The sequence below is a fragment of the Neoarius graeffei genome, assembly GCF_027579695.1.
Source record: "Neoarius graeffei isolate fNeoGra1 chromosome 18 unlocalized genomic scaffold, fNeoGra1.pri SUPER_18_unloc_1, whole genome shotgun sequence".
NCBI lineage: Eukaryota > Metazoa > Chordata > Actinopteri > Siluriformes > Ariidae > Neoarius > Neoarius graeffei.
In genome coordinates this window covers 479,097-499,745 of record NW_026869982.1, presented here as the reverse complement: position 1 = coordinate 499,745, position 20,649 = coordinate 479,097, and the positions used below count along the sequence as shown (strand labels likewise).

The following is a 20,649-nucleotide window of genomic DNA, read 5'->3' as shown; positions in this document are numbered from 1 at the left end:
CACACATTTCCAGACTGTTGTTTACGTCCAAACCACTCTGACAATGCCTGATCCTGTCTGATCTGTGAAGCTAAACAGAGTTGGGCCTGGTTAGTACTTGAGTGTGAGACTGCCTAGGAATACCAGGTACTGTAAGCATTTTATTTTGTCTTCTTGCAGAAATCTGTTTGAATTTTCCTTCTGGTCGCAAGGCAAGAATTTTCCTTCTGATCGCAAGGCAAGAAAAACGGCACATTTCCAACAGGCTATTGCTTACGGCCAAACCACTCTGACAACGCCTGATCCCGTCTGATCTCAGAAGCTAAACAGAGTTGGGCCTGGTTAGTACTTGAGTGGGAGACTGCCTAGGAATACCAGGTACTGTAAGCATTTTATTTTGTCTTCTTGCAGAAATCTGTTTGAATTTTCCTTCTGCTAGCAAGGCAATAATTTTCCTTCTGGGCGCAAGGCAAGGCAAGGCAAGAAAAACGGCACATTTCCAGCAAACTGTTGCTCACGGCCAAACCACTCTGACAATGCCTGATCCCGTCTGATTTCAGAAGCTAAACAGAGTTGGGCCTGGTTAGTACTTGAGTGGGAGACTGCCTAGGAATACCAGGTACTGTAAGCATTTTATTTTGTCTTCTTGCAGAAATCTGTTTGAATTTTCCTTCTGCTCGCAAGGCAAGAATTTTCCTTCTGGGCGCAAGGCAAGGCAAGGCAAGGCAAGGCAAGGCACACATTTCCAGACTGTTGTTTACGTCCAAACCACTCTGACAATGCCTGATCCTGTCTGATCTGAGAAGCTAAACAGAGTTGGGCCTGGTTAGTACTTGAGTGTGAGACTGCCTAGGAATACCAGGTACTGTAAGCATTTTATTTTGTCTTCTTGCAGAAATCTGTTTGAATTTTCCTTCTGGTCGCAAGGCAAGAATTTTCCTTCTGATCGCAAGGCAAGAAAAACGGCACATTTCCAACAAGCTGTTGCTTACGGCCAAACCACTCTGACAACGCCTGATCCCGTCTGATCTCAGAAGCTAAACAGAGTTGGGCCTGGTTAGTACTTGAGTGGGAGACTGCCTAGGAATACCAGGTACTGTAAGCATTTTATTTTGTCTTCTTGCAGAAATCTGTTTGAATTTTCCTTCTGCTCGCAAGGCAATAATTTTCCTTCTGGGTGCAAGGCAAGGCAAGGCAAGAAAAACGGCACATTTCCAGCAAACTGTTGCTCACGGCCAAACCACTCTGACAATGCCTGATCCCGTCTGATTTCAGAAGCTAAACAGAGTTGGGCCTGGTTAGTACTTGAGTGGGAGACTGCCTAGGAATACCAGGTACTGTAAGCATTTTATTTTGTCTTCTTGCAGAAATCTGTTTGAATTTTCCTTCTGCTCGCAAGGCAAGAATTTTCCTTCTGGGCGCAAGGCAAGGCAAGGCAAGGCAAGGCACACATTTCCAGACTGTTGTTTACGTCCAAACCACTCTGACAATGCCTGATCCTGTCTGATCTGAGAAGCTAAACAGAGTTGGGCCTGGTTAGTACTTGAGTGTGAGACTGCCTAGGAATACCAGGTACTGTAAGCATTTTATTTTGTCTTCTTGCAGAAATCTGTTTGAATTTTCCTTCTGGTCGCAAGGCAAGAATTTTCCTTCTGATCGCAAGGCAAGAAAAACGGCACATTTCCAACAAGCTGTTGCTTACGGCCAAACCACTCTGACAACGCCTGATCCCGTCTGATCTCAGAAGCTAAACAGAGTTGGGCCTGGTTAGTACTTGAGTGGGAGACTGCCTAGGAATACCAGGTACTGTAAGCATTTTATTTTGTCTTCTTGCAGAAATCTGTTTGAATTTTCCTTCTGCTCGCAAGGCAAGAATTTTCCTTCTGGGCGCAAGGCAAGGCAAGGCAAGGCAAGGCAAGGCACACATTTCCAGACTGTTGTTTACGTCCAAACCACTCTGACAATGCCTGATCCTGTCTGATCTGAGAAGCTAAACAGAGTTGGGCCTGGTTAGTACTTGAGTGTGAGACTGCCTAGGAATACCAGGTACTGTAAGCATTTTATTTTGTCTTCTTGCAGAAATCTGTTTGAATTTTCCTTCTGGTCGCAAGGCAAGAATTTTCCTTCTGATCGCAAGGCAAGAAAAACGGCACATTTCCAACAAGCTGTTGCTTACGGCCAAACCACTCTGACAACGCCTGATCCCGTCTGATCTCAGAAGCTAAACAGAGTTGGGCCTGGTTAGTACTTGAGTGGGAGACTGCCTAGGAATACCAGGTACTGTAAGCATTTTATTTTGTCTTCTTGCAGAAATCTGTTTGAATTTTCCTTCTGGTCGCAAGGCAAGAATTTTCCTTCTGATCGCAAGGCAAGAAAAACGGCACATTTCCAACAAGCTGTTGCTTACGGCCAAACCACTCTGACAACGCCTGATCCCGTCTGATCTCAGAAGCTAAACAGAGTTGGGCCTGGTTAGTACTTGAGTGTGAGACTGCCTAGGAATACCAGGTACTGTAAGCATTTTATTTTGTCTTCTTGCAGAAATCTGTTTGAATTTTCCTTCTGGTCGCAAGGCAAGAATTTTCCTTCTGATCGCAAGGCAAGAAAAACGGCACATTTCCAACAAGCTATTGCTTACGGCCAAACCACTCTGACAACGCCTGATCCCGTCTGATCTCAGAAGCTAAACAGAGTTGGGCCTGGTTAGTACTTGGGTGGGAGACTGCCTAGGAATACCAGGTACTGTAAGCATTTTATTTTGTCTTCTTGCAGAAATCTGTTTGAATTTTCCTTCTGCTAGCAAGGCAATAATTTTCCTTCTGGGCGCAAGGCAAGGCAAGGCAAGAAAAACGGCACATTTCCAGCAAACTGTTGCTCACGGCCAAACCACTCTGACAATGCCTGATCCCGTCTGATTTCAGAAGCTAAACAGAGTTGGGCCTGGTTAGTACTTGAGTGGGAGACTGCCTAGGAATACCAGGTACTGTAAGCATTTTATTTTGTCTTCTTGCAGAAATCTGTTTGAATTTTCCTTCTGCTCGCAAGGCAAGAATTTTCCTTCTGGGCGCAAGGCAAGGCAAGGCAAGGCAAGGCAAGGCACACATTTCCAGACTGTTGTTTACGTCCAAACCACTCTGACAATGCCTGATCCTGTCTGATCTGAGAAGCTAAACAGAGTTGGGCCTGGTTAGTACTTGAGTGTGAGACTGCCTAGGAATACCAGGTACTGTAAGCATTTTATTTTGTCTTCTTGCAGAAATCTGTTTGAATTTTCCTTCTGGTCGCAAGGCAAGAATTTTCCTTCTGATCGCAAGGCAAGAAAAACGGCACATTTCCAACAAGCTGTTGCTTACGGCCAAACCACTCTGACAACGCCTGATCCCGTCTGATCTCAGAAGCTAAACAGAGTTGGGCCTGGTTAGTACTTGAGTGGGAGACTGCCTAGGAATACCAGGTACTGTAAGCATTTTATTTTGTCTTCTTGCAGAAATCTGTTTGAATTTTCCTTCTGCTCGCAAGGCAATAATTTTCCTTCTGGGTGCAAGGCAAGGCAAGGCAAGAAAAACGGCACATTTCCAGCAAACTGTTGCTCACGGCCAAACCACTCTGACAATGCCTGATCCCGTCTGATTTCAGAAGCTAAACAGAGTTGGGCCTGGTTAGTACTTGAGTGGGAGACTGCCTAGGAATACCAGGTACTGTAAGCATTTTATTTTGTCTTCTTGCAGAAATCTGTTTGAATTTTCCTTCTGCTCGCAAGGCAAGAATTTTCCTTCTGGGCGCAAGGCAAGGCAAGGCAAGGCACACATTTCCAGACTGTTGTTTACGTCCAAACCACTCTGACAATGCCTGATCCTGTCTGATCTGAGAAGCTAAACAGAGTTGGGCCTGGTTAGTACTTGAGTGTGAGACTGCCTAGGAATACCAGGTACTGTAAGCATTTTATTTTGTCTTCTTGCAGAAATCTGTTTGAATTTTCCTTCTGGTCGCAAGGCAAGAATTTTCCTTCTGATCGCAAGGCAAGAAAAACGGCACATTTCCAACAAGCTGTTGCTTACGGCCAAACCACTCTGACAACGCCTGATCCCGTCTGATCTCAGAAGCTAAACAGAGTTGGGCCTGGTTAGTACTTGAGTGGGAGACTGCCTAGGAATACCAGGTACTGTAAGCATTTTATTTTGTCTTCTTGCAGAAATCTGTTTGAATTTTCCTTCTGCTCGCAAGGCAATAATTTTCCTTCTGGGCGCAAGGCAAGGCAAGGCAAGGCAAGAAAAACGGCACATTTCCAGCAAACTGTTGCTCACGGCCAAACCACTCTGACAATGCCTGATCCCGTCTGATTTCAGAAGCTAAACAGAGTTGGGCCTGGTTAGTACTTGAGTGGGAGACTGCCTAGGAATACCAGGTACTGTAAGCATTTTATTTTGTCTTCTTGCAGAAATCTGTTTGAATTTTCCTTCTGCTCGCAAGGCAAGAATTTTCCTTCTGGGCGCAAGGCAAGGCAAGGCAAGGCAAGGCAAGGCAAGGCACACATTTCCAGACTGTTGTTTACGTCCAAACCACTCTGACAATGCCTGATCCTGTCTGATCTGAGAAGCTAAACAGAGTTGGGCCTGGTTAGTACTTGAGTGTGAGACTGCCTAGGAATACCAGGTACTGTAAGCATTTTATTTTGTCTTCTTGCAGAAATCTGTTTGAATTTTCCTTCTGGTCGCAAGGCAAGAATTTTCCTTCTGATCGCAAGGCAAGAAAAACGGCACATTTCCAACAAGCTGTTGCTTACGGCCAAACCACTCTGACAACGCCTGATCCCGTCTGATCTCAGAAGCTAAACAGAGTTGGGCCTGGTTAGTACTTGAGTGGGAGACTGCCTAGGAATACCAGGTACTGTAAGCATTTTATTTTGTCTTCTTGCAGAAATCTGTTTGAATTTTCCTTCTGCTCGCAAGGCAAGAATTTTCCTTCTGGGCGCAAGGCAAGGCAAGGCAAGGCAAGGCAAGGCAAGGCACACATTTCCAGACTGTTGTTTACGTCCAAACCACTCTGACAATGCCTGATCCTGTCTGATCTGAGAAGCTAAACAGAGTTGGGCCTGGTTAGTACTTGAGTGTGAGACTGCCTAGGAATACCAGGTACTGTAAGCATTTTATTTTGTCTTCTTGCAGAAATCTGTTTGAATTTTCCTTCTGGTCGCAAGGCAAGAATTTTCCTTCTGATCGCAAGGCAAGAAAAACGGCACATTTCCAACAAGCTGTTGCTTACGGCCAAACCACTCTGACAACGCCTGATCCCATCTGATCTCAGAAGCTAAACAGAGTTGGGCCTGGTTAGTACTTGAGTGGGAGACTGCCTAGGAATACCAGGTACTGTAAGCATTTTATTTTGTCTTCTTGCAGAAATCTGTTTGAATTTTCCTTCTGGTCGCAAGGCAAGAATTTTCCTTCTGATCGCAAGGCAAGAAAAACGGCACATTTCCAACAAGCTGTTGCTTACGGCCAAACCACTCTGACAACGCCTGATCCCGTCTGATCTCAGAAGCTAAACAGAGTTGGGCCTGGTTAGTACTTGAGTGGGAGACTGCCTAGGAATACCAGGTACTGTAAGCATTTTATTTTGTCTTCTTGCAGAAATCTGTTTGAATTTTCCTTCTGCTCGCAAGGCAAGAATTTTCCTTCTGGGCGCAAGGCAAGGCAAGGCAAGGCAAGGCAAGGCACACATTTCCAGACTGTTGTTTACGTCCAAACCACTCTGACAATGCCTGATCCTGTCTGATCTGAGAAGCTAAACAGAGTTGGGCCTGGTTAGTACTTGAGTGTGAGACTGCCTAGGAATACCAGGTACTGTAAGCATTTTATTTTGTCTTCTTGCAGAAATCTGTTTGAATTTTCCTTCTGGTCGCAAGGCAAGAATTTTCCTTCTGATCGCAAGGCAAGAAAAACGGCACATTTCCAACAAGCTGTTGCTTACGGCCAAACCACTCTGACAACGCCTGATCCCGTCTGATCTCAGAAGCTAAACAGAGTTGGGCCTGGTTAGTACTTGAGTGGGAGACTGCCTAGGAATACCAGGTACTGTAAGCATTTTATTTTGTCTTCTTGCAGAAATCTGTTTGAATTTTCCTTCTGGTCGCAAGGCAAGAATTTTCCTTCTGATCGCAAGGCAAGAAAAACGGCACATTTCCAACAAGCTATTGCTTACGGCCAAACCACTCTGACAACGCCTGATCCCGTCTGATCTCAGAAGCTAAACAGAGTTGGGCCTGGTTAGTACTTGAGTGGGAGACTGCCTAGGAATACCAGGTACTGTAAGCATTTTATTTTGTCTTCTTGCAGAAATCTGTTTGAATTTTCCTTCTGCTAGCAAGGCAATAATTTTCCTTCTGGGCGCAAGGCAAGGCAAGGCAAGAAAAACGGCACATTTCCAGCAAACTGTTGCTCACGGCCAAACCACTCTGACAATGCCTGATCCCGTCTGATTTCAGAAGCTAAACAGAGTTGGGCCTGGTTAGTACTTGAGTGGGAGACTGCCTAGGAATACCAGGTACTGTAAGCATTTTATTTTGTCTTCTTGCAGAAATCTGTTTGAATTTTCCTTCTGCTCGCAAGGCAAGAATTTTCCTTCTGGGCGCAAGGCAAGGCAAGGCAAGGCAAGGCAAGGCACACATTTCCAGACTGTTGTTTACGTCCAAACCACTCTGACAATGCCTGATCCTGTCTGATCTGAGAAGCTAAACAGAGTTGGGCCTGGTTAGTACTTGAGTGTGAGACTGCCTAGGAATACCAGGTACTGTAAGCATTTTATTTTGTCTTCTTGCAGAAATCTGTTTGAATTTTCCTTCTGGTCGCAAGGCAAGAATTTTCCTTCTGATCGCAAGGCAAGAAAAACGGCACATTTCCAACAAGCTGTTGCTTACGGCCAAACCACTCTGACAACGCCTGATCCCGTCTGATCTCAGAAGCTAAACAGAGTTGGGCCTGGTTAGTACTTGAGTGGGAGACTGCCTAGGAATACCAGGTACTGTAAGCATTTTATTTTGTCTTCTTGCAGAAATCTGTTTGAATTTTCCTTCTGCTCGCAAGGCAATAATTTTCCTTCTGGGTGCAAGGCAAGGCAAGGCAAGAAAAACGGCACATTTCCAGCAAACTGTTGCTCACGGCCAAACCACTCTGACAATGCCTGATCCCGTCTGATTTCAGAAGCTAAACAGAGTTGGGCCTGGTTAGTACTTGAGTGGGAGACTGCCTAGGAATACCAGGTACTGTAAGCATTTTATTTTGTCTTCTTGCAGAAATCTGTTTGAATTTTCCTTCTGCTCGCAAGGCAAGAATTTTCCTTCTGGGCGCAAGGCAAGGCAAGGCAAGGCAAGGCACACATTTCCAGACTGTTGTTTACGTCCAAACCACTCTGACAATGCCTGATCCTGTCTGATCTGAGAAGCTAAACAGAGTTGGGCCTGGTGAGTACTTGAGTGTGAGACTGCCTAGGAATACCAGGTACTGTAAGCATTTTATTTTGTCTTCTTGCAGAAATCTGTTTGAATTTTCCTTCTGGTCGCAAGGCAAGAATTTTCCTTCTGATCGCAAGGCAAGAAAAACGGCACATTTCCAACAAGCTGTTGCTTACGGCCAAACCACTCTGACAACGCCTGATCCCGTCTGATCTCAGAAGCTAAACAGAGTTGGGCCTGGTTAGTACTTGAGTGGGAGACTGCCTAGGAATACCAGGTACTGTAAGCATTTTATTTTGTCTTCTTGCAGAAATCTGTTTGAATTTTCCTTCTGCTCGCAAGGCAATAATTTTCCTTCTGGGTGCAAGGCAAGGCAAGGCAAGAAAAACGGCACATTTCCAGCAAACTGTTGCTCACGGCCAAACCACTCTGACAATGCCTGATCCCGTCTGATTTCAGAAGCTAAACAGAGTTTTGCCTGGTTAGTACTTGAGTGGGAGACTGCCTAGGAATACCAGGTACTGTAAGCATTTTATTTTGTCTTCTTGCAGAAATCTGTTTGAATTTTCCTTCTGCTCGCAAGGCAAGAATTTTCCTTCTGGGCGCAAGGCAAGGCAAGGCAAGGCACACATTTCCAGACTGTTGTTTACGTCCAAACCACTCTGACAATGCCTGATCCTGTCTGATCTGAGAAGCTAAACAGAGTTGGGCCTGGTTAGTACTTGAGTGTGAGACTGCCTAGGAATACCAGGTACTGTAAGCATTTTATTTTGTCTTCTTGCAGAAATCTGTTTGAATTTTCCTTCTGGTCGCAAGGCAAGAATTTTCCTTCTGATCGCAAGGCAAGAAAAACGGCACATTTCCAACAAGCTGTTGCTTACGGCCAAACCACTCTGAGAACGCCTGATCCCGTCTGATCTCAGAAGCTAAACAGAGTTGGGCCTGGTTAGTACTTGAGTGGGAGACTGCCTAGGAATACCAGGTACTGTAAGCATTTTATTTTGTCTTCTTGCAGAAATCTGTTTGAATTTTCCTTCTGCTCGCAAGGCAAGAATTTTCCTTCTGGGAGCAAGGCAAGGCAAGGCAAGGCAAGGCAAGGCAAGGCAAGGCACACATTTCCAGACTGTTGTTTACGTCCAAACCACTCTGACAATGCCTGATCCTGTCTGATCTGAGAAGCTAAACAGAGTTGGGCCTGGTTAGTACTTGAGTGTGAGACTGCCTAGGAATACCAGGTACTGTAAGCATTTTATTTTGTCTTCTTGCAGAAATCTGTTTGAATTTTCCTTCTGGTCGCAAGGCAAGAATTTTCCTTCTGATCGCAAGGCAAGAAAAACGGCACATTTCCAACAAGCTGTTGCTTACGGCCAAACCACTCTGACAACGCCTGATCCCGTCTGATCTCAGAAGCTAAACAGAGTTGGGCCTGGTTAGTACTTGAGTGTGAGACTGCCTAGGAATACCAGGTACTGTAAGCATTTTATTTTGTCTTCTTGCAGAAATCTGTTTGAATTTTCCTTCTGCTAGCAAGGCAATAATTTTCCTTCTGGGCGCAAGGCAAGGCAAGGCAAGAAAAACGGCACATTTCCAGCAAACTGTTGCTCACGGCCAAACCACTCTGACAATGCCTGATCCCGTCTGATTTCAGAAGCTAAACAGAGTTGGGCCTGGTTAGTACTTGAGTGGGAGACTGCTTAGGAATACCAGGTACTGTAAGCATTTTATTTTGTCTTCTTGCAGAAATCTGTTTGAATTTTCCTTCTGCTCGCAAGGCAAGAATTTTCCTTCTGGGCGCAAGGCAAGGCAAGGCAAGGCAAGGCAAGGCACACATTTCCAGACTGTTGTTTACGTCCAAACCACTCTGACAATGCCTGATCCTGTCTGATCTGAGAAGCTAAACAGAGTTGGGCCTGGTTAGTACTTGAGTGTGAGACTGCCTAGGAATACCAGGTACTGTAAGCATTTTATTTTGTCTTCTTGCAGAAATCTGTTTGAATTTTCCTTCTGGTCGCAAGGCAAGAATTTTCCTTCTGATCGCAAGGCAAGAAAAACGGCACATTTCCAACAAGCTGTTGCTTACGGCCAAACCACTCTGACAACGCCTGATCCCGTCTGATCTCAGAAGCTAAACAGAGTTGGGCCTGGTTAGTACTTGAGTGGGAGACTGCCTAGGAATACCAGGTACTGTAAGCATTTTATTTTGTCTTCTTGCAGAAATCTGTTTGAATTTTCCTTCTGCTCGCAAGGCAATAATTTTCCTTCTGGGTGCAAGGCAAGGCAAGGCAAGAAAAACGGCACATTTCCAGCAAACTGTTGCTCACGGCCAAACCACTCTGACAATGCCTGATCCCGTCTGATTTCAGAAGCTAAACAGAGTTGGGCCTGGTTAGTACTTGAGTGGGAGACTGCCTAGGAATACCAGGTACTGTAAGCATTTTATTTTGTCTTCTTGCAGAAATCTGTTTGAATTTTCCTTCTGCTCGCAAGGCAAGAATTTTCCTTCTGGGCGCAAGGCAAGGCAAGGCAAGGCAAGGCACACATTTCCAGACTGTTGTTTACGTCCAAACCACTCTGACAATGCCTGATCCTGTCTGATCTGAGAAGCTAAACAGAGTTGGGCCTGGTTAGTACTTGAGTGTGAGACTGCCTAGGAATACCAGGTACTGTAAGCATTTTATTTTGTCTTCTTGCAGAAATCTGTTTGAATTTTCCTTCTGGTCGCAAGGCAAGAATTTTCCTTCTGATCGCAAGGCAAGAAAAACGGCACATTTCCAACAAGCTGTTGCTTACGGCCAAACCACTCTGACAACGCCTGATCCCGTCTGATCTCAGAAGCTAAACAGAGTTGGGCCTGGTTAGTACTTGAGTGGGAGACTGCCTAGGAATACCAGGTACTGTAAGCATTTTATTTTGTCTTCTTGCAGAAATCTGTTTGAATTTTCCTTCTGCTCGCAAGGCAATAATTTTCCTTCTGGGCGCAAGGCAAGGCAAGGCAAGAAAAACGGCACATTTCCAGCAAACTGTTGCTCACGGCCAAACCACTCTGACAATGCCTGATCCCGTCTGATTTCAGAAGCTAAACAGAGTTTTGCCTGGTTAGTACTTGAGTGGGAGACTGCCTAGGAATACCAGGTACTGTAAGCATTTTATTTTGTCTTCTTGCAGAAATCTGTTTGAATTTTCCTTCTGCTCGCAAGGCAAGAATTTTCCTTCTGGGCGCAAGGCAAGGCAAGGCAAGGCACACATTTCCAGACTGTTGTTTACGTCCAAACCACTCTGACAATGCCTGATCCTGTCTGATCTGAGAAGCTAAACAGAGTTGGGCCTGGTTAGTACTTGAGTGTGAGACTGCCTAGGAATACCAGGTACTGTAAGCATTTTATTTTGTCTTCTTGCAGAAATCTGTTTGAATTTTCCTTCTGGTCGCAAGGCAAGAATTTTCCTTCTGATCGCAAGGCAAGAAAAACGGCACATTTCCAACAAGCTGTTGCTTACGGCCAAACCACTCTGAGAACGCCTGATCCCGTCTGATCTCAGAAGCTAAACAGAGTTGGGCCTGGTTAGTACTTGAGTGGGAGACTGCCTAGGAATACCAGGTACTGTAAGCATTTTATTTTGTCTTCTTGCAGAAATCTGTTTGAATTTTCCTTCTGCTCGCAAGGCAAGAATTTTCCTTCTGGGCGCAAGGCAAGGCAAGGCAAGGCAAGGCACACATTTCCAGACTGTTGTTTACGTCCAAACCACTCTGACAATGCCTGATCCTGTCTGATCTGAGAAGCTAAACAGAGTTGGGCCTGGTTAGTACTTGAGTGTGAGACTGCCTAGGAATACCAGGTACTGTAAGCATTTTATTTTGTCTTCTTGCAGAAATCTGTTTGAATTTTCCTTCTGGTCGCAAGGCAAGAATTTTCCTTCTGATCGCAAGGCAAGAAAAACGGCACATTTCCAACAAGCTATTGCTTACGGCCAAACCACTCTGACAACGCCTGATCCCGTCTGATCTCAGAAGCTAAACAGAGTTGGGCCTGGTTAGTACTTGAGTGGGAGACTGCCTAGGAATACCAGGTACTGTAAGCATTTTATTTTGTCTTCTTGCAGAAATCTGTTTGAATTTTCCTTCTGCTAGCAAGGCAATAATTTTCCTTCTGGGCGCAAGGCAAGGCAAGGCAAGAAAAACGGCACATTTCCAGCAAACTGTTGCTCACGGCCAAACCACTCTGACAATGCCTGATCCCGTCTGATTTCAGAAGCTAAACAGAGTTGGGCCTGGTTAGTACTTGAGTGGGAGACTGCCTAGGAATACCAGGTACTGTAAGCATTTTATTTTGTCTTCTTGCAGAAATCTGTTTGAATTTTCCTTCTGCTCGCAAGGCAAGAATTTTCCTTCTGGGCGCAAGGCAAGGCAAGGCAAGGCAAGGCAAGGCACACATTTCCAGACTGTTGTTTACGTCCAAACCACTCTGACAATGCCTGATCCTGTCTGATCTGAGAAGCTAAACAGAGTTGGGCCTGGTTAGTACTTGAGTGTGAGACTGCCTAGGAATACCAGGTACTGTAAGCATTTTATTTTGTCTTCTTGCAGAAATCTGTTTGAATTTTCCTTCTGGTCGCAAGGCAAGAATTTTCCTTCTGATCGCAAGGCAAGAAAAACGGCACATTTCCAACAAGCTGTTGCTTACGGCCAAACCACTCTGACAACGCCTGATCCCGTCTGATTTCAGAAGCTAAACAGAGTTTTGCCTGGTTAGTACTTGAGTGGGAGACTGCCTAGGAATACCAGGTACTGTAAGCATTTTATTTTGTCTTCTTGCAGAAATCTGTTTGAATTTTCCTTCTGCTCGCAAGGCAATAATTTTCCTTCTGGGCGCAAGGCAAGGCAAGGCAAGAAAAACGGCACATTTCCAGCAAACTGTTGCTCACGGCCAAACCACTCTGACAATGCCTGATCCCGTCTGATTTCAGAAGCTAAACAGAGTTTTGCCTGGTTAGTACTTGAGTGGGAGACTGCCTAGGAATACCAGGTACTGTAAGCATTTTATTTTGTCTTCTTGCAGAAATCTGTTTGAATTTTCCTTCTGCTCGCAAGGCAAGAATTTTCCTTCTGGGCGCAAGGCAAGGCAAGGCAAGGCACACATTTCCAGACTGTTGTTTACGTCCAAACCACTCTGACAATGCCTGATCCCGTCTGATCTCAGAAGCTAAACAGAGTTGGGCCTGGTTAGTACTTGAGTGGGAGACTGCCTAGGAATACCAGGTACTGTAAGCATTTTATTTTGTCTTCTTGCAGAAATCTGTTTGAATTTTCCTTCTGGTCGCAAGGCAAGAATTTTCCTTCTGATCGCAAGGCAAGAAAAACGGCACATTTCCAACAAGCTGTTGCTTACGGCCAAACCACTCTGACAACGCCTGATCCCGTCTGATCTCAGAAGCTAAACAGAGTTGGGCCTGGTTAGTACTTGAGTGGGAGACTGCCTAGGAATACCAGGTACTGTAAGCATTTTATTTTGTCTTCTTGCAGAAATCTGTTTGAATTTTCCTTCTGCTCGCAAGGCAATAATTTTCCTTCTGGGCGCAAGGCAAGGCAAGGCAAGAAAAACGGCACATTTCCAGCAAACTGTTGCTCACGGCCAAACCACTCTGACAATGCCTGATCCCGTCTGATTTCAGAAGCTAAACAGAGTTTTGCCTGGTTAGTACTTGAGTGGGAGACTGCCTAGGAATACCAGGTACTGTAAGCATTTTATTTTGTCTTCTTGCAGAAATCTGTTTGAATTTTCCTTCTGCTCGCAAGGCAATAATTTTCCTTCTGGGCGCAAGGCAAGGCAAGGCAAGAAAAACGGCACATTTCCAGCAAACTGTTGCTCACGGCCAAACCACTCTGACAATGCCTGATCCCGTCTGATTTCAGAAGCTAAACAGAGTTTTGCCTGGTTAGTACTTGAGTGGGAGACTGCCTAGGAATACCAGGTACTGTAAGCATTTTATTTTGTCTTCTTGCAGAAATCTGTTTGAATTTTCCTTCTGCTCGCAAGGCAAGAATTTTCCTTCTGGGCGCAAGGCAAGGCAAGGCAAGGCACACATTTCCAGACTGTTGTTTACGTCCAAACCACTCTGACAATGCCTGATCCTGTCTGATCTGAGAAGCTAAACAGAGTTGGGCCTGGTTAGTACTTGAGTGTGAGACTGCCTAGGAATACCAGGTACTGTAAGCATTTTATTTTGTCTTCTTGCAGAAATCTGTTTGAATTTTCCTTCTGGTCGCAAGGCAAGAATTTTCCTTCTGATCGCAAGGCAAGAAAAACGGCACATTTCCAACAAGCTGTTGCTTACGGCCAAACCACTCTGAGAACGCCTGATCCCGTCTGATCTCAGAAGCTAAACAGAGTTGGGCCTGGTTAGTACTTGAGTGGGAGACTGCCTAGGAATACCAGGTACTGTAAGCATTTTATTTTGTCTTCTTGCAGAAATCTGTTTGAATTTTCCTTCTGCTCGCAAGGCAAGAATTTTCCTTCTGGGAGCAAGGCAAGGCAAGGCAAGGCAAGGCAAGGCAAGGCAAGGCAAGGCACACATTTCCAGACTGTTGTTTACGTCCAAACCACTCTGACAATGCCTGATCCTGTCTGATCTGAGAAGCTAAACAGAGTTGGGCCTGGTTAGTACTTGAGTGTGAGACTGCCTAGGAATACCAGGTACTGTAAGCATTTTATTTTGTCTTCTTGCAGAAATCTGTTTGAATTTTCCTTCTGGTCGCAAGGCAAGAATTTTCCTTCTGATCGCAAGGCAAGAAAAACGGCACATTTCCAACAAGCTGTTGCTTACGGCCAAACCACTCTGACAACGCCTGATCCCGTCTGATCTCAGAAGCTAAACAGAGTTGGGCCTGGTTAGTACTTGAGTGGGAGACTGCCTAGGAATACCAGGTACTGTAAGCATTTTATTTTGTCTTCTTGCAGAAATCTGTTTGAATTTTCCTTCTGGTCGCAAGGCAAGAATTTTCCTTCTGATCGCAAGGCAAGAAAAACGGCACATTTCCAACAAGCTGTTGCTTACGGCCAAACCACTCTGACAACGCCTGATCCCGTCTGATCTCAGAAGCTAAACAGAGTTGGGCCTGGTTAGTACTTGAGTGGGAGACTGCCTAGGAATACCAGGTACTGTAAGCATTTTATTTTGTCTTCTTGCAGAAATCTGTTTGAATTTTCCTTCTGGTCGCAAGGCAAGAATTTTCCTTCTGATCGCAAGGCAAGAAAAACGGCACATTTCCAACAAGCTGTTGCTTACGGCCAAACCACTCTGACAACGCCTGATCCCGTCTGATCTCAGAAGCTAAACAGAGTTGGGCCTGGTTAGTACTTGAGTGGGAGACTGCCTAGGAATACCAGGTACTGTAAGCATTTTATTTTGTCTTCTTGCAGAAATCTGTTTGAATTTTCCTTCTGCTCGCAAGGCAAGAATTTTCCTTCTGGGCGCAAGGCAAGGCAAGGCAAGGCAAGGCAAGGCACACATTTCCAGACTGTTGTTTACGTCCAAACCACTCTGACAACGCCTGATCCCATCTGATCTCAGAAGCTAAACAGAGTTGGGCCTGGTTAGTACTTGAGTGGGAGACTGCCTAGGAATACCAGGTACTGTAAGCATTTTATTTTGTCTTCTTGCAGAAATCTGTTTGAATTTTCCTTCTGGTCGCAAGGCAAGAATTTTCCTTCTGATCGCAAGGCAAGAAAAACGGCACATTTCCAACAAGCTGTTGCTTACGGCCAAACCACTCTGACAACGCCTGATCCCGTCTGATCTCAGAAGCTAAACAGAGTTGGGCCTGGTTAGTACTTGAGTGGGAGACTGCCTAGGAATACCAGGTACTGTAAGCATTTTATTTTGTCTTCTTGCAGAAATCTGTTTGAATTTTCCTTCTGCTTGCAAGGCAATAATTTTCCTTCTGGGCGCAAGGCAAGGCAAGGCAAGAAAAACGGCACATTTCCAGCAAACTGTTGCTCACGGCCAAACCACTCTGACAATGCCTGATCCCGTCTGATTTCAGAAGCTAAACAGAGTTTTGCCTGGTTAGTACTTGAGTGGGAGACTGCCTAGGAATACCAGGTACTGTAAGCATTTTATTTTGTCTTCTTGCAGAAATCTGTTTGAATTTTCCTTCTGCTCGCAAGGCAAGAATTTTCCTTCTGGGCGCAAGGCAAGGCAAGGCAAGGCACACATTTCCAGACTGTTGTTTACGTCCAAACCACTCTGACAATGCCTGATCCTGTCTGATCTGAGAAGCTAAACAGAGTTGGGCCTGGTTAGTACTTGAGTGTGAGACTGCCTAGGAATACCAGGTACTGTAAGCATTTTATTTTGTCTTCTTGCAGAAATCTGTTTGAATTTTCCTTCTGGTCGCAAGGCAAGAATTTTCCTTCTGATCGCAAGGCAAGAAAAACGGCACATTTCCAACAAGCTGTTGCTTACGGCCAAACCACTCTGACAACGCCTGATCCCGTCTGATCTCAGAAGCTAAACAGAGTTGGGCCTGGTTAGTACTTGAGTGGGAGACTGCCTAGGAATACCAGGTACTGTAAGCATTTTATTTTGTCTTCTTGCAGAAATCTGTTTGAATTTTCCTTCTGGTCGCAAGGCAAGAATTTTCCTTCTGATCGCAAGGCAAGAAAAACGGCACATTTCCAACAAGCTGTTGCTTACGGCCAAACCACTCTGACAACGCCTGATCCCGTCTGATCTCAGAAGCTAAACAGAGTTGGGCCTGGTTAGTACTTGAGTGTGAGACTGCCTAGGAATACCAGGTACTGTAAGCATTTTATTTTGTCTTCTTGCAGAAATCTGTTTGAATTTTCCTTCTGGTCGCAAGGCAAGAATTTTCCTTCTGGGCGCAAGGCAAGGCAAGGCAAGGCAAGGCACACATTTCCAGACTGTTGTTTACGTCCAAACCACTCTGACAACGCCTGATCCCATCTGATCTCAGAAGCTAAACAGAGTTGGGCCTGGTTAGTACTTGAGTGGGAGACTGCCTAGGAATACCAGGTACTGTAAGCATTTTATTTTGTCTTCTTGCAGAAATCTGTTTGAATTTTCCTTCTGGTCGCAAGGCAAGAATTTTCCTTCTGATCGCAAGGCAAGAAAAACGGCACATTTCCAACAAGCTGTTGCTTACGGCCAAACCACTCTGACAACGCCTGATCCCGTCTGATCTCAGAAGCTAAACAGAGTTGGGCCTGGTTAGTACTTGAGTGGGAGACTGCCTAGGAGTACCAGGTACTGTAAGCATTTTATTTTGTCTTCTTGCAGAAATCTGTTTGAATTTTCCTTCTGCTCGCAAGGCAAGAATTTTCCTTCTGGGCGCAAGGCAAGGCAAGGCAAGGCAAGGCAAGGCAAGGCAAGGCAAGGCAAGGCAAGGCAAGGCAAGGCAAGGCAAGGCAAGGCAAGGCAAGGCAAGGCAAGGCACACATTTCCAGACTGTTGTTTACGTCCAAACCACTCTGACAATGCCTGATCCTGTCTGATCTGAGAAGCTAAACAGAGTTGGGCCTGGTTAGTACTTGAGTGTGAGACTGCCTAGGAATACCAGGTACTGTAAGCATTTTATTTTGTCTTCTTGCAGAAATCTGTTTGAATTTTCCTTCTGGTCGCAAGGCAAGAATTTTCCTTCTGATCGCAAGGCAAGAAAAACGGCACATTTCCAACAAGCTGTTGCTTACGGCCAAACCACTCTGACAACGCCTGATCCCGTCTGATCTCAGAAGCTAAACAGAGTTGGGCCTGGTTAGTACTTGAGTGGGAGACTGCCTAGGAATACCAGGTACTGTAAGCATTTTATTTTGTCTTCTTGCAGAAATCTGTTTGAATTTTCCTTCTGGTCGCAAGGCAAGAATTTTCCTTCTGATCGCAAGGCAAGAAAAACGGCACATTTCCAACAAGCTGTTGCTTACGGCCAAACCACTCTGACAACGCCTGATCTCGTCTGATCTCAGAAGCTAAACAGAGTTGGGCCTGGTTAGTACTTGAGTGGGAGACTGCCTAGGAATACCAGGTACTGTAAGCATTTTATTTTGTCTTCTTGCAGAAATCTGTTTGAATTTTCCTTCTGCTCGCAAGGCAAGAATTTTCCTTCTGGGCGCAAGGCAAGGCAAGGCAAGGCAAGGCAAGGCACACATTTCCAGACTGTTGTTTACGTCCAAACCACTCTGACAATGCCTGATCCTGTCTGATCTGAGAAGCTAAACAGAGTTGGGCCTGGTTAGTACTTGAGTGTGAGACTGCCTAGGAATACCAGGTACTGTAAGCATTTTATTTTGTCTTCTTGCAGAAATCTGTTTGAATTTTCCTTCTGGTCGCAAGGCAAGAATTTTCCTTCTGATCGCAAGGCAAGAAAAACGGCACATTTCCAACAAGCTGTTGCTTACGGCCAAACCACTCTGACAACGCCTGATCCCGTCTGATCTCAGAAGCTAAACAGAGTTGGGCCTGGTTAGTACTTGAGTGGGAGACTGCCTAGGAATACCAGGTACTGTAAGCATTTTATTTTGTCTTCTTGCAGAAATCTGTTTGAATTTTCCTTCTGGTCGCAAGGCAAGAATTTTCCTTCTGATCGCAAGGCAAGAAAAACGGCACATTTCCAACAAGCTGTTGCTTACGGCCAAACCACTCTGACAACGCCTGATCCCGTCTGATCTCAGAAGCTAAACAGAGTTGGGCCTGGTTAGTACTTGAGTGGGAGACTGCCTAGGAATACCAGGTACTGTAAGCATTTTATTTTGTCTTCTTGCAGAAATCTGTTTGAATTTTCCTTCTGCTCGCAAGGCAAGAATTTTCCTTCTGGGCGCAAGGCAAGGCAAGGCAAGGCAAGGCACACATTTCCAGACTGTTGTTTACGTCCAAACCACTCTGACAATGCCTGATCCTGTCTGATCTGAGAAGCTAAACAGAGTTGGGCCTGGTTAGTACTTGAGTGTGAGACTGCCTAGGAATACCAGGTACTGTAAGCATTTTATTTTGTCTTCTTGCAGAAATCTGTTTGAATTTTCCTTCTGGTCGCAAGGCAAGAATTTTCCTTCTGATCGCAAGGCAAGAAAAACGGCACATTTCCAACAAGCGGTTGCTTACGGCCAAACCACTCTGACAACGCCTGATCCCGTCTGATCTCAGAAGCTAAACAGAGTTGGGCCTGGTTAGTACTTGAGTGGGAGACTGCCTAGGAATACCAGGTACTGTAAGCATTTTATTTTGTCTTCTTGCAGAAATCTGTTTGAATTTTCCTTCTGCTCGCAAGGCAATAATTTTCCTTCTGGGCGCAAGGCAAGGCAAGGCAAGAAAAACGGCACATTTCCAGCAAACTGTTGCTCACGGCCAAACCACTCTGACAATGCCTGATCCCGTCTGATTTCAGAAGCTAAACAGAGTTGGGCCTGGTTAGTACTTGAGTGGGAGACTGCCTAGGAATACCAGGTACTGTAAGCATTTTATTTTGTCTTCTTGCAGAAATCTGTTTGAATTTTCCTTCTGCTCGCAAGGCAAGAATTTTCCTTCTGGGCGCAAGGCAAGGCAAGGCAAGGCAAGGCACACATTTCCAGACTGCTGTTTACGTCCAAACCACTCTGACAATGCCTGATCCTGTCTGATCTGAGAAGCTAAACAGAGTTGGGCCTGGTTAGTACTTGAGTGTGAGACTGCCTAGGAATACCAGGTACTGTAAGCATTTTATTTTGTCTTCTTGCAGAAATCTGTTTGAATTTTCCTTCTGGTCGCAAGGCAAGAATTTTCCTTCTGATCGCAAGGCAAGAAAAACGGCACATTTCCAACAAGCTGTTGCTTACGGCCAAACCACTCTGACAACGCCTGATCCCGTCTGATCTCAGAAGCTAAACAGAGTTGGGCCTGGTTAGTACTTGAGTGGGAGACTGCCTAGGAATACCAGGTACTGTAAGCATTTTATTTTGTCTTCTTGCAGAAATCTGTTTGAATTTTCCTTCTGCTCGCAAGGCAATAATTTTCCTTCTGGGCGCAAGGCAAGGCAAGGCAAGAAAAACGGCACATTTCCAGCAAACTGTTGCTCACGGCCAAACCACTCTGACAATGCCTGATCCCGTCTGATTTCAGAAGCTAAACAGAGTTGGGCCTGGTTAGTACTTGAGTGGGAGACTGCCTAGGAATACCAGGTACTGTAAGCATTTTATTTTGTCTTCTTGCAGAAATCTGTTTGAATTTTCCTTCTGCTCGCAAGGCAAGAATTTTCCTTCTGGGCGCAAGGCAAGGCAAGGCAAGGCAAGGCACACATTTCCAGACTGTTGTTTACGTCCAAACCACTCTGACAATGCCTGATCCTGTCTGATCTGAGAAGCTAAACAGAGTTGGGCCTGGTTAGTACTTGAGTGTGAGACTGCCTAGGAATACCAGGTACTGTAAGCATTTTATTTTGTCTTCTTGCAGAAATCTGTTTGAATTTTCCTTCTGCTCGCAAGGCAAGAATTTTCCTTCTGGGCGCAAGGCAAGGCAAGGCAAGGCAAGGCAAGGCAAGGCAAGGCAAGGCAAGGCAAGGCAAGGCAAGGCAAGGCAAGGCAAGGCAAGGCAAGGCAAGGCACACATTTCCAGACTGTTGTTTACGTCCAAACCACTCTGACAATGCCTGATCCTGTCTGATCTGAGAAGCTAAACAGAGTTGGGCCTGGTTAGTACTTGAGTGTGAGACTGCCTAGGAATACCAGGTACTGTAAGCATTTTATTTTGTCTTCTTGCAGAAATCTGTTTGAATTTTCCTTCTGGTCGCAAGGCAAGAATTTTCCTTCTGATCGCAAGGCAAGAAAAACGGCACATTTCCAACAAGCTGTTGCTTACGGCCAAACCACTCTGACAACGCCTGATCCCGTCTGATCTCAGAAGCTAAACAGAGTTGGGCCTGGTTAGTACTTGAGTGGGAGACTGCCTAGGAATACCAGGTACTGTAAGCATTTTATTTTGTCTTCTTGCAGAAATCTGTTTGAATTTTCCTTCTGGTCGCAAGGCAAGAATTTTCCTTCTGATCGCAAGGCAAGAAAAACGGCACATTTCCAACGAGCTGTTGCTTACGGCCAAACCACTCTGACAACGCCTGATCCCGTCTGATCTCAGAAGCTAAACAGAGTTGGGCCTGGTTAGTACTTGAGTGGGAGACTGCCTAGGAATACCAGGTACTGTAAGCATTTTATTTTGTCTTCTTGCAGAAATCTGTTTGAATTTTCCTT

General features: G+C 45.3%; 35 non-coding genes and 51 pseudogenes across 35 annotated transcripts; all 86 read left to right on the top strand.

The window, feature by feature from the left end:
• The first annotated feature begins 250 nt into the window (after positions 1 to 250).
• Positions 251 to 369, top strand: LOC132879123 (5S ribosomal RNA). The gene has a single exon (XR_009653798.1). It is a non-coding gene; the product is annotated as a 5S ribosomal RNA (ribosomal RNA).
• Positions 370 to 491: 122 nt separating this feature from the next.
• LOC132879125 (5S ribosomal RNA) lies at positions 492 to 610 on the top strand (annotated as a pseudogene).
• Positions 611 to 734: 124 nt separating this feature from the next.
• LOC132880395 (5S ribosomal RNA) lies at positions 735 to 853 on the top strand (annotated as a pseudogene).
• Positions 854 to 965: 112 nt separating this feature from the next.
• Positions 966 to 1,084, top strand: LOC132879111 (5S ribosomal RNA). The gene has a single exon (XR_009653797.1). It is a non-coding gene; the product is annotated as a 5S ribosomal RNA (ribosomal RNA).
• A 122-nt stretch (positions 1,085 to 1,206) lies between these two features.
• Positions 1,207 to 1,325, top strand: LOC132879124 (5S ribosomal RNA; annotated as a pseudogene).
• Positions 1,326 to 1,444: 119 nt separating this feature from the next.
• Positions 1,445 to 1,563, top strand: LOC132880394 (5S ribosomal RNA; annotated as a pseudogene).
• Positions 1,564 to 1,675: 112 nt separating this feature from the next.
• On the top strand, positions 1,676 to 1,794 carry LOC132879100 (5S ribosomal RNA). The gene has a single exon (XR_009653796.1). It is a non-coding gene; the product is annotated as a 5S ribosomal RNA (ribosomal RNA).
• A 124-nt stretch (positions 1,795 to 1,918) lies between these two features.
• LOC132880393 (5S ribosomal RNA) lies at positions 1,919 to 2,037 on the top strand (annotated as a pseudogene).
• Positions 2,038 to 2,149: 112 nt separating this feature from the next.
• LOC132879088 (5S ribosomal RNA) lies at positions 2,150 to 2,268 on the top strand. Its single transcript, XR_009653795.1, has one exon. It is a non-coding gene; the product is annotated as a 5S ribosomal RNA (ribosomal RNA).
• Positions 2,269 to 2,380: 112 nt separating this feature from the next.
• Positions 2,381 to 2,499, top strand: LOC132878184 (5S ribosomal RNA; annotated as a pseudogene).
• A 112-nt stretch (positions 2,500 to 2,611) lies between these two features.
• On the top strand, positions 2,612 to 2,730 carry LOC132880890 (5S ribosomal RNA). Its single transcript, XR_009653984.1, has one exon. It is a non-coding gene; the product is annotated as a 5S ribosomal RNA (ribosomal RNA).
• A 122-nt stretch (positions 2,731 to 2,852) lies between these two features.
• On the top strand, positions 2,853 to 2,971 carry LOC132879122 (5S ribosomal RNA; annotated as a pseudogene).
• Positions 2,972 to 3,095: 124 nt separating this feature from the next.
• Positions 3,096 to 3,214, top strand: LOC132880392 (5S ribosomal RNA; annotated as a pseudogene).
• Positions 3,215 to 3,326: 112 nt separating this feature from the next.
• On the top strand, positions 3,327 to 3,445 carry LOC132879076 (5S ribosomal RNA). Its single transcript, XR_009653793.1, has one exon. It is a non-coding gene; the product is annotated as a 5S ribosomal RNA (ribosomal RNA).
• Positions 3,446 to 3,567: 122 nt separating this feature from the next.
• Positions 3,568 to 3,686, top strand: LOC132879121 (5S ribosomal RNA; annotated as a pseudogene).
• Positions 3,687 to 3,800: 114 nt separating this feature from the next.
• Positions 3,801 to 3,919, top strand: LOC132880391 (5S ribosomal RNA; annotated as a pseudogene).
• A 112-nt stretch (positions 3,920 to 4,031) lies between these two features.
• On the top strand, positions 4,032 to 4,150 carry LOC132879064 (5S ribosomal RNA). The gene has a single exon (XR_009653791.1). It is a non-coding gene; the product is annotated as a 5S ribosomal RNA (ribosomal RNA).
• A 127-nt stretch (positions 4,151 to 4,277) lies between these two features.
• LOC132879120 (5S ribosomal RNA) lies at positions 4,278 to 4,396 on the top strand (annotated as a pseudogene).
• Positions 4,397 to 4,525: 129 nt separating this feature from the next.
• LOC132880390 (5S ribosomal RNA) lies at positions 4,526 to 4,644 on the top strand (annotated as a pseudogene).
• Positions 4,645 to 4,756: 112 nt separating this feature from the next.
• Positions 4,757 to 4,875, top strand: LOC132879052 (5S ribosomal RNA). Its single transcript, XR_009653790.1, has one exon. It is a non-coding gene; the product is annotated as a 5S ribosomal RNA (ribosomal RNA).
• A 129-nt stretch (positions 4,876 to 5,004) lies between these two features.
• Positions 5,005 to 5,123, top strand: LOC132880388 (5S ribosomal RNA; annotated as a pseudogene).
• Positions 5,124 to 5,235: 112 nt separating this feature from the next.
• Positions 5,236 to 5,354, top strand: LOC132877661 (5S ribosomal RNA). The gene has a single exon (XR_009653333.1). It is a non-coding gene; the product is annotated as a 5S ribosomal RNA (ribosomal RNA).
• A 112-nt stretch (positions 5,355 to 5,466) lies between these two features.
• On the top strand, positions 5,467 to 5,585 carry LOC132879040 (5S ribosomal RNA). Its single transcript, XR_009653789.1, has one exon. It is a non-coding gene; the product is annotated as a 5S ribosomal RNA (ribosomal RNA).
• A 124-nt stretch (positions 5,586 to 5,709) lies between these two features.
• Positions 5,710 to 5,828, top strand: LOC132880387 (5S ribosomal RNA; annotated as a pseudogene).
• A 112-nt stretch (positions 5,829 to 5,940) lies between these two features.
• Positions 5,941 to 6,059, top strand: LOC132879028 (5S ribosomal RNA). The gene has a single exon (XR_009653788.1). It is a non-coding gene; the product is annotated as a 5S ribosomal RNA (ribosomal RNA).
• Positions 6,060 to 6,171: 112 nt separating this feature from the next.
• Positions 6,172 to 6,290, top strand: LOC132879017 (5S ribosomal RNA). Its single transcript, XR_009653787.1, has one exon. It is a non-coding gene; the product is annotated as a 5S ribosomal RNA (ribosomal RNA).
• A 122-nt stretch (positions 6,291 to 6,412) lies between these two features.
• LOC132879119 (5S ribosomal RNA) lies at positions 6,413 to 6,531 on the top strand (annotated as a pseudogene).
• Positions 6,532 to 6,655: 124 nt separating this feature from the next.
• Positions 6,656 to 6,774, top strand: LOC132880386 (5S ribosomal RNA; annotated as a pseudogene).
• A 112-nt stretch (positions 6,775 to 6,886) lies between these two features.
• LOC132879005 (5S ribosomal RNA) lies at positions 6,887 to 7,005 on the top strand. The gene has a single exon (XR_009653786.1). It is a non-coding gene; the product is annotated as a 5S ribosomal RNA (ribosomal RNA).
• Positions 7,006 to 7,127: 122 nt separating this feature from the next.
• On the top strand, positions 7,128 to 7,246 carry LOC132879118 (5S ribosomal RNA; annotated as a pseudogene).
• Positions 7,247 to 7,365: 119 nt separating this feature from the next.
• On the top strand, positions 7,366 to 7,484 carry LOC132881396 (5S ribosomal RNA; annotated as a pseudogene).
• A 112-nt stretch (positions 7,485 to 7,596) lies between these two features.
• LOC132878993 (5S ribosomal RNA) lies at positions 7,597 to 7,715 on the top strand. The gene has a single exon (XR_009653785.1). It is a non-coding gene; the product is annotated as a 5S ribosomal RNA (ribosomal RNA).
• Positions 7,716 to 7,837: 122 nt separating this feature from the next.
• On the top strand, positions 7,838 to 7,956 carry LOC132879997 (5S ribosomal RNA; annotated as a pseudogene).
• A 114-nt stretch (positions 7,957 to 8,070) lies between these two features.
• On the top strand, positions 8,071 to 8,189 carry LOC132880385 (5S ribosomal RNA; annotated as a pseudogene).
• Positions 8,190 to 8,301: 112 nt separating this feature from the next.
• Positions 8,302 to 8,420, top strand: LOC132876755 (5S ribosomal RNA). Its single transcript, XR_009652460.1, has one exon. It is a non-coding gene; the product is annotated as a 5S ribosomal RNA (ribosomal RNA).
• A 134-nt stretch (positions 8,421 to 8,554) lies between these two features.
• LOC132880384 (5S ribosomal RNA) lies at positions 8,555 to 8,673 on the top strand (annotated as a pseudogene).
• A 112-nt stretch (positions 8,674 to 8,785) lies between these two features.
• Positions 8,786 to 8,904, top strand: LOC132878183 (5S ribosomal RNA; annotated as a pseudogene).
• Positions 8,905 to 9,026: 122 nt separating this feature from the next.
• On the top strand, positions 9,027 to 9,145 carry LOC132879395 (5S ribosomal RNA; annotated as a pseudogene).
• Positions 9,146 to 9,269: 124 nt separating this feature from the next.
• Positions 9,270 to 9,388, top strand: LOC132880383 (5S ribosomal RNA; annotated as a pseudogene).
• A 112-nt stretch (positions 9,389 to 9,500) lies between these two features.
• Positions 9,501 to 9,619, top strand: LOC132878981 (5S ribosomal RNA). Its single transcript, XR_009653784.1, has one exon. It is a non-coding gene; the product is annotated as a 5S ribosomal RNA (ribosomal RNA).
• Positions 9,620 to 9,741: 122 nt separating this feature from the next.
• LOC132879117 (5S ribosomal RNA) lies at positions 9,742 to 9,860 on the top strand (annotated as a pseudogene).
• Positions 9,861 to 9,979: 119 nt separating this feature from the next.
• LOC132880382 (5S ribosomal RNA) lies at positions 9,980 to 10,098 on the top strand (annotated as a pseudogene).
• Positions 10,099 to 10,210: 112 nt separating this feature from the next.
• On the top strand, positions 10,211 to 10,329 carry LOC132878969 (5S ribosomal RNA). Its single transcript, XR_009653783.1, has one exon. It is a non-coding gene; the product is annotated as a 5S ribosomal RNA (ribosomal RNA).
• Positions 10,330 to 10,451: 122 nt separating this feature from the next.
• LOC132879996 (5S ribosomal RNA) lies at positions 10,452 to 10,570 on the top strand (annotated as a pseudogene).
• A 114-nt stretch (positions 10,571 to 10,684) lies between these two features.
• Positions 10,685 to 10,803, top strand: LOC132880381 (5S ribosomal RNA; annotated as a pseudogene).
• A 112-nt stretch (positions 10,804 to 10,915) lies between these two features.
• LOC132876754 (5S ribosomal RNA) lies at positions 10,916 to 11,034 on the top strand. Its single transcript, XR_009652459.1, has one exon. It is a non-coding gene; the product is annotated as a 5S ribosomal RNA (ribosomal RNA).
• Positions 11,035 to 11,153: 119 nt separating this feature from the next.
• Positions 11,154 to 11,272, top strand: LOC132880380 (5S ribosomal RNA; annotated as a pseudogene).
• A 112-nt stretch (positions 11,273 to 11,384) lies between these two features.
• LOC132878957 (5S ribosomal RNA) lies at positions 11,385 to 11,503 on the top strand. Its single transcript, XR_009653782.1, has one exon. It is a non-coding gene; the product is annotated as a 5S ribosomal RNA (ribosomal RNA).
• A 122-nt stretch (positions 11,504 to 11,625) lies between these two features.
• LOC132879116 (5S ribosomal RNA) lies at positions 11,626 to 11,744 on the top strand (annotated as a pseudogene).
• Positions 11,745 to 11,868: 124 nt separating this feature from the next.
• Positions 11,869 to 11,987, top strand: LOC132880379 (5S ribosomal RNA; annotated as a pseudogene).
• A 112-nt stretch (positions 11,988 to 12,099) lies between these two features.
• Positions 12,100 to 12,218, top strand: LOC132879612 (5S ribosomal RNA; annotated as a pseudogene).
• Positions 12,219 to 12,340: 122 nt separating this feature from the next.
• LOC132879995 (5S ribosomal RNA) lies at positions 12,341 to 12,459 on the top strand (annotated as a pseudogene).
• Positions 12,460 to 12,573: 114 nt separating this feature from the next.
• LOC132878662 (5S ribosomal RNA) lies at positions 12,574 to 12,692 on the top strand (annotated as a pseudogene).
• A 112-nt stretch (positions 12,693 to 12,804) lies between these two features.
• Positions 12,805 to 12,923, top strand: LOC132878944 (5S ribosomal RNA). The gene has a single exon (XR_009653780.1). It is a non-coding gene; the product is annotated as a 5S ribosomal RNA (ribosomal RNA).
• A 122-nt stretch (positions 12,924 to 13,045) lies between these two features.
• Positions 13,046 to 13,164, top strand: LOC132879994 (5S ribosomal RNA; annotated as a pseudogene).
• Positions 13,165 to 13,286: 122 nt separating this feature from the next.
• On the top strand, positions 13,287 to 13,405 carry LOC132879992 (5S ribosomal RNA; annotated as a pseudogene).
• A 114-nt stretch (positions 13,406 to 13,519) lies between these two features.
• Positions 13,520 to 13,638, top strand: LOC132880377 (5S ribosomal RNA; annotated as a pseudogene).
• Positions 13,639 to 13,750: 112 nt separating this feature from the next.
• Positions 13,751 to 13,869, top strand: LOC132876753 (5S ribosomal RNA). The gene has a single exon (XR_009652458.1). It is a non-coding gene; the product is annotated as a 5S ribosomal RNA (ribosomal RNA).
• Positions 13,870 to 14,008: 139 nt separating this feature from the next.
• Positions 14,009 to 14,127, top strand: LOC132880376 (5S ribosomal RNA; annotated as a pseudogene).
• A 112-nt stretch (positions 14,128 to 14,239) lies between these two features.
• On the top strand, positions 14,240 to 14,358 carry LOC132878932 (5S ribosomal RNA). Its single transcript, XR_009653779.1, has one exon. It is a non-coding gene; the product is annotated as a 5S ribosomal RNA (ribosomal RNA).
• Positions 14,359 to 14,470: 112 nt separating this feature from the next.
• On the top strand, positions 14,471 to 14,589 carry LOC132878921 (5S ribosomal RNA). Its single transcript, XR_009653778.1, has one exon. It is a non-coding gene; the product is annotated as a 5S ribosomal RNA (ribosomal RNA).
• Positions 14,590 to 14,701: 112 nt separating this feature from the next.
• Positions 14,702 to 14,820, top strand: LOC132878909 (5S ribosomal RNA). The gene has a single exon (XR_009653777.1). It is a non-coding gene; the product is annotated as a 5S ribosomal RNA (ribosomal RNA).
• Positions 14,821 to 14,944: 124 nt separating this feature from the next.
• On the top strand, positions 14,945 to 15,063 carry LOC132878063 (5S ribosomal RNA; annotated as a pseudogene).
• Positions 15,064 to 15,175: 112 nt separating this feature from the next.
• LOC132878897 (5S ribosomal RNA) lies at positions 15,176 to 15,294 on the top strand. The gene has a single exon (XR_009653776.1). It is a non-coding gene; the product is annotated as a 5S ribosomal RNA (ribosomal RNA).
• Positions 15,295 to 15,416: 122 nt separating this feature from the next.
• LOC132879991 (5S ribosomal RNA) lies at positions 15,417 to 15,535 on the top strand (annotated as a pseudogene).
• A 114-nt stretch (positions 15,536 to 15,649) lies between these two features.
• Positions 15,650 to 15,768, top strand: LOC132880375 (5S ribosomal RNA; annotated as a pseudogene).
• A 112-nt stretch (positions 15,769 to 15,880) lies between these two features.
• LOC132878886 (5S ribosomal RNA) lies at positions 15,881 to 15,999 on the top strand. Its single transcript, XR_009653775.1, has one exon. It is a non-coding gene; the product is annotated as a 5S ribosomal RNA (ribosomal RNA).
• A 112-nt stretch (positions 16,000 to 16,111) lies between these two features.
• On the top strand, positions 16,112 to 16,230 carry LOC132878181 (5S ribosomal RNA; annotated as a pseudogene).
• Positions 16,231 to 16,349: 119 nt separating this feature from the next.
• LOC132878062 (5S ribosomal RNA) lies at positions 16,350 to 16,468 on the top strand (annotated as a pseudogene).
• Positions 16,469 to 16,580: 112 nt separating this feature from the next.
• LOC132876837 (5S ribosomal RNA) lies at positions 16,581 to 16,699 on the top strand. The gene has a single exon (XR_009652537.1). It is a non-coding gene; the product is annotated as a 5S ribosomal RNA (ribosomal RNA).
• Positions 16,700 to 16,893: 194 nt separating this feature from the next.
• On the top strand, positions 16,894 to 17,012 carry LOC132880374 (5S ribosomal RNA; annotated as a pseudogene).
• A 112-nt stretch (positions 17,013 to 17,124) lies between these two features.
• LOC132878874 (5S ribosomal RNA) lies at positions 17,125 to 17,243 on the top strand. The gene has a single exon (XR_009653774.1). It is a non-coding gene; the product is annotated as a 5S ribosomal RNA (ribosomal RNA).
• Positions 17,244 to 17,355: 112 nt separating this feature from the next.
• Positions 17,356 to 17,474, top strand: LOC132877788 (5S ribosomal RNA). The gene has a single exon (XR_009653455.1). It is a non-coding gene; the product is annotated as a 5S ribosomal RNA (ribosomal RNA).
• A 124-nt stretch (positions 17,475 to 17,598) lies between these two features.
• LOC132880373 (5S ribosomal RNA) lies at positions 17,599 to 17,717 on the top strand (annotated as a pseudogene).
• Positions 17,718 to 17,829: 112 nt separating this feature from the next.
• LOC132878862 (5S ribosomal RNA) lies at positions 17,830 to 17,948 on the top strand. The gene has a single exon (XR_009653772.1). It is a non-coding gene; the product is annotated as a 5S ribosomal RNA (ribosomal RNA).
• A 112-nt stretch (positions 17,949 to 18,060) lies between these two features.
• LOC132878851 (5S ribosomal RNA) lies at positions 18,061 to 18,179 on the top strand. Its single transcript, XR_009653771.1, has one exon. It is a non-coding gene; the product is annotated as a 5S ribosomal RNA (ribosomal RNA).
• Positions 18,180 to 18,298: 119 nt separating this feature from the next.
• On the top strand, positions 18,299 to 18,417 carry LOC132880372 (5S ribosomal RNA; annotated as a pseudogene).
• A 112-nt stretch (positions 18,418 to 18,529) lies between these two features.
• On the top strand, positions 18,530 to 18,648 carry LOC132878839 (5S ribosomal RNA). Its single transcript, XR_009653769.1, has one exon. It is a non-coding gene; the product is annotated as a 5S ribosomal RNA (ribosomal RNA).
• Positions 18,649 to 18,770: 122 nt separating this feature from the next.
• LOC132879114 (5S ribosomal RNA) lies at positions 18,771 to 18,889 on the top strand (annotated as a pseudogene).
• A 119-nt stretch (positions 18,890 to 19,008) lies between these two features.
• On the top strand, positions 19,009 to 19,127 carry LOC132880371 (5S ribosomal RNA; annotated as a pseudogene).
• Positions 19,128 to 19,239: 112 nt separating this feature from the next.
• LOC132878826 (5S ribosomal RNA) lies at positions 19,240 to 19,358 on the top strand. Its single transcript, XR_009653767.1, has one exon. It is a non-coding gene; the product is annotated as a 5S ribosomal RNA (ribosomal RNA).
• A 122-nt stretch (positions 19,359 to 19,480) lies between these two features.
• LOC132879113 (5S ribosomal RNA) lies at positions 19,481 to 19,599 on the top strand (annotated as a pseudogene).
• A 119-nt stretch (positions 19,600 to 19,718) lies between these two features.
• LOC132880370 (5S ribosomal RNA) lies at positions 19,719 to 19,837 on the top strand (annotated as a pseudogene).
• A 189-nt stretch (positions 19,838 to 20,026) lies between these two features.
• On the top strand, positions 20,027 to 20,145 carry LOC132880369 (5S ribosomal RNA; annotated as a pseudogene).
• Positions 20,146 to 20,257: 112 nt separating this feature from the next.
• Positions 20,258 to 20,376, top strand: LOC132878814 (5S ribosomal RNA). Its single transcript, XR_009653766.1, has one exon. It is a non-coding gene; the product is annotated as a 5S ribosomal RNA (ribosomal RNA).
• A 112-nt stretch (positions 20,377 to 20,488) lies between these two features.
• LOC132878802 (5S ribosomal RNA) lies at positions 20,489 to 20,607 on the top strand. The gene has a single exon (XR_009653765.1). It is a non-coding gene; the product is annotated as a 5S ribosomal RNA (ribosomal RNA).
• Positions 20,608 to 20,649: the final 42 nt, after the last annotated feature.